Source organism: Choloepus didactylus, chromosome 2, assembly GCF_015220235.1.
Source record: "Choloepus didactylus isolate mChoDid1 chromosome 2, mChoDid1.pri, whole genome shotgun sequence".
Classification (NCBI taxonomy): Eukaryota; Metazoa; Chordata; class Mammalia; order Pilosa; family Megalonychidae; genus Choloepus; species Choloepus didactylus.
Genome location: NC_051308.1, coordinates 38,156,312 through 38,161,434, shown reverse-complemented (window position 1 = coordinate 38,161,434; position 5,123 = coordinate 38,156,312).

The following is a 5,123-nucleotide window of genomic DNA, read 5'->3' as shown; positions in this document are numbered from 1 at the left end:
GAGGGTGGTTGAAAGTGAGAAGTTACAGCTCCTTCCATTTTTAAGGATGAGATGGAACCCACATATAGCCCAGGGTTATTTCAAGCTAAGTATGAGGACTGTGGATTTTCCCAACCCCCAGTTTAGCCCCTGGGGGCAGAGAGGAGTGCAAGGGCTACAAAGTCAGACTCTAGCTTCACAGACGGGTAAGAAAGAATGGCAGGTGTGTGGGTGGTGGGGATTTACCCACTTCCTGTTCCAGCCCCTTTTGCTAAAGTGAAATGCTGTGGTTTCATTGCTTATATTTGCTAATACAATTCCCTGCCCTCACAGGATATGTGTGCGGTAATGGCTCCATCTGGGTTAGTGAAATAGATACTACCAGGTACAACAGACTAAACATAGCAAGGTGTTCATAAAAATTTTAATCTGGGCCCTTTGGGCCATCAAGAAGAGGCACAGAGGTTGTATAAGCAAATTACTAAGTCAGGCTGAAACCAGACATACAAACATTTTCATATCTGAAAAAATTCACCCACACCACAAGACGCCAACTCCAAGATCACCCTCTGAGAAATACGAGACCACCCTGCGGTGCTTGTGCCTTAAGCAAACATTGCCACTTCTTGCTGCTCATTTACCTCTGCCATTGGCTCAGCTTTGAGGAGACCTGCCCTCTCCAATGCCCTGGGCATCCAGGTCAAACTGTCTGGACAAAGGCTACTTTCCAGAACGTGCAATTGCTAAATTGTTGTATTGATTTATACAGTGGGTGGGGTGGGGGCGGGGGGTGGGAAGCGATCCTTTCATTTGAAGACTTAAAATCTCCTTCCCAATGAGATAACATGGGGTGGAGGAAATGAACTTAAGAGTCATAGAGATTTGAGTTCAATTCCCAGGTCCAGCACCTGACTAGCAGAGGGTTTCCAGGCAAGTGACTTTGCCTCCAGGAGACTGTTTCCTCATCTGTATCACAGCCAGAAGAGGGTCTATTTTCCAGAAAGGTTTTGAAGGGAGCATCTGCTTTTGTGTATGGCTCATTGTTGGCATTCCAAGAAAACTAGTTCTTCCCCAACTCACCATGAGAACACTTTCTCTTGCCAACCCATCCAGGAGTGTGCTGATTTGTATATATTATGCCCCCCCAGAAAAAGCCATATTCTTTAATGCAATCTTGTGGGGGCAGACGTATTAGTGTTGATTAGGTTGGAACCTTCTGATTGAGTGTTTCCACGGAAATGTGACGTACCCAACTGTGAGTGACACCTTTGGCTAGGGTGTGACCTCTTGACTGAATGTTTCAATGGAAATGTGGCCCCTCCCATTCAGGGTGGGTGTTAATTGGATCCCTGGAGCCATATAAAGGAGTTCACAGACAGAAGAACCAGAGAGCAACTAAGAGTGACATTTTGAAGAGGAGCTGTAGCTAAGAGAGGACAAAACACCCCAAGAGCAACATTTTGGAGAATGCCATTTTGAAACTCAACCTGAGTAAGCAGACACCAGCCACGTGCCTTCCCAGCTAACAGAGGCTTTCGGACACCATCAGCCATCCTCCAGTGAAGGTACCCTATTGCTGATGCCTTACCTTGGACGCTTTATGGCCTTAAGACTGTAAACTTGTAAAGTAATAAACCCCCTTTATAAAAGCCAATCCATTTCTGGTATTTTGCGTAAGGGCAGCATTAGCAAACCAGAATAAAGAGGAAGCCATGAAGCCCCAAGATCTTATATGGAGAGGAGGCACCAGACAGTTACAATCCTTGAGTCCTCCTGCTGCAGCAGTGGAGGAGCTGGTGGCTCTAGCTGACAGCCCTCACCTCTTCCATCAAACCTCACCTACTATGAATGAGGCAGGGGATGCTCCACAGAGACCCTGGAAGTGCACTCCTCCTAACATGCCTGATTACACTGAACTCTACCCAGAGTGCCTGGTTAGGTGAGTACCCTGGTCTGTTCAGCAGCTTGAGCTGGAAAGGATTTGGGCTAATATGGCACCTAGGATCAAAAGATCATGATTGCTGGAAAACTCAAGTGCAGATGTTAGATCATTAAATTGATAATGAGAAATGACGTCTCTGGGGGACAGAAAGGGAACCCACTAAAGAGGTTCTGTGTGCTCAGTGTCAAGAGCAGAGTGAGCTTGGATATAGGATGTTTGCTGAGGGAGGAATGGTGAGTTACATTTTTTAAAAAATCATAAAATGTGCATTACTAAGGCCAGAGTCATTATGGCTTTTTTTTTTTTTTTTTTTTTTTGCAAGGGTTAGTGTGCCAGTTTGAATGTATTATGTACCCCAGAAAAGGCCATATTCTTTGATGAAATCTTGTGGGGCAGACATATTAGCGGGGATTAAGTTGGAATGTTTGGATTAGGTTGTTTGCATGGAAATGCGCACCACCCAACTGTAGGTGATAACTCTGATGAGATAATTTCCATGGCGGCATGGCCCCACCCACTCAGGGTGGGCCTTGATCAGTGGAGCCATATAAATGAGCTGGCAAACAGAAGGAACTCAGTGCAGCTGAGAGTGACATTTTGAAGAGGAGGTACAGCCAAGAGGGACACTTTGAAGAATGCACAGAAGCTGAGAGAGTAGCTGCAGATGAGAGACAGTTTGAAGACGGCCATTGAAAGCAGACTTTTGCTTCAAAGAAGCTAAGAGGGGACAAACGCCCCAAGAGCAACAAAGAATGACATTTTTGAGGAGCTGAAGCCTAGAGAGGAATGTCCTGGGAGAAAGCCACTTTGAAACCAGAACCCTGGAGCAGACACCACCCACGTTCCTTCCCAGCTAACAGAGGTTTTCCAGACACCACTGGCTGTCTTCCAGTGAAGGTATCCAATTGTTGATGTGTTACCTTGGACACTTTATGGCCTTAAGACTGTAACTGTGTAACCAAATAAACCCCCTTTTATAAAAGCCGATCCATTTTTGGTGTTTTGCATTCTGGCAGCATTAGCAAACTAGAACAGTTGGGTTGCTCTCTATGGTTTGGGGTCCCAGGTTGCTCTTCTTTCCAGTGCATGTGGCACACAGCACTTTGGTGGGGTGGCTTTTCTGACTGCAAGGTTGAGGGATTCATGGATGGAGGTCTGAGTGCTGGGTTCAGCCAGGTGATTCTGGGCAGATCTTCTTGCCTCTTCTTGCCTTAGTCTCTCCTTTTTTTTTCTTTTTTTTTTTCCATCTGTCTGATGATGCTAAGCCTACTCCTCTCTAGCTTTGTCATGTGCTCAGAGTGTCAAAAGAGACCTGATTGTTGAAAGGACTTTGGAAAGTTGAGGTTTTGATAGAAATGTAAGGGGACAATTTTTAAGACCAATTGCCTGTGTTGAGGGGCAAAGCGCATTAAAAAGGCACCCTGGAATGCTACTTTGGAGCTTGCTTTCACTCCCTGAATTTTCTTGTCTCTGGAGTACAGTGTCTGCTCATCCAACTGAAAACCAAAGCCAGTTGTGGGCAGCCATGGGCCTCCTTGGGATGCGTGGCAGAGCCCACCACACAGTCACAGAACAGACACTACCAGTGTCTCTGACACTCCCCCCACCTCTGCGTTCTCCCTGCACAGATACCCATGCCACTTCTCACAGCAATCCTGATATGGGAAGGCAAGCTCTTAAACAGCATCAGCCTTTCCCATCAGGCTCAGCACTGAACCACAGCCCCTGTACATCTTCCCAGGGAAGCCAGGCCCAGAGAGGAATACCAGGCCCCTGCCTGGCTTACCAATCCTCCCACAGTCACCCTAACAGAGCCCAGACAGGGCCACCACCTGAGTCACACCACCCCCTTTGCAGCTCCCTTAGGCTTCCTCTGCTGATGAATCTCCTGTGATGGAGTCAGACTCTGAGCTCCAGTTTGAGTGTGCTGGCCTAGGACTTGGGTTCTGGTCCCCAAATTCATGTTCTGATATCTGTCTGCCATTCTTTGTCCCTCCCCTTGCCACTCCCACCCTCCAAGTCAGTTTGCCTGGATTGTTAAATACCACCTTCCCCAGCTGTGGTAGCAGCTTCCAAGATGGTCCCCAGTGATCCTCACCTCACCTCTGGATATAAACCCATGTGTCACTTCCTCCCACTCTGAATCAGGGTCGACCAGGGTGACCACAATAGAATGCAGTCGCAGTGATGGCATGTCACTTCTGTGGTGGATCGTAAAAGGAACCATGGCTTCTGCCTTACACTCTTGGATCATTCACTCAGGGGGGAGCTGGTCACTCTGCCATAAGGATACACAAGTAACCCTGTGAGAGGCCCATGTGGAAAAGGAACTGGAGCTGCCCACCAGCAGTCAGCAATGGTTTGCCATTGTGGAAGTGAGGCACTTTGGGAGCAGAGCCCGCAGGTCCAGTCAACCCACTAGACGACTGTGGGCTGGACAACATCTGATTATGATCTCATGAGAGACCCTGAGTCAGAACCACCAGACAAGCTGCTCCTGAATTCCTTACTCATGAAACCATGAGAGATAATATAATTGTTGTTTTAAACCACTAAGTTGTGGGGCAATTTGTTACACAGCAATAGATAACTAATGCACCAGCCTCTCTAGTTTCCCAGAGGTGGTGTTCCACCCACCTGCAGAACACACTGTAACTTCATGGACAGTCCCCAAATCCCTTCCTATCCCAGCCAGGTGCTAGTGATCACTTCACTGCTAAGTCTATCCCCTTCCTATCCCATCTTGCCATGAGTAAAAATGCCAGCCTCTTGAATAAGCCTCCAAACAAGACTTTTAATAGGGAGTATCCCTCCTGCCAAAACAAAACTAGCACAAGGAGGATACTCATCTGGGTGGAGTTCCCAAGACCCGAACAACCCAATGGCCTGGTTTTCAGTCTGATTTTCAGTCCCTTTGCAGATTCACTCTGTGGGTTGAATAACAAATGCCTTTTCAAGATATGTCAATGCATCCGTTTTACAGAGGAGGGAACTGAGGCTTGTGTGGGAACCCCTGCTGGTCCCGGTCTATATTGGGGTTCAGCCCCTTGGCTTAGTGGCTTGCTCTGGAGTTTCTGTCCTGCCAAAGGATTGAACTTCCTGTTTCAAGGCCCTCCAGCTGGTATTGAGCCACACATGACCTTTTTGCCGCAATACACTCGGCCCAGTTCACTTTGGGGAAACAGTGAAGTGAAACTGCATG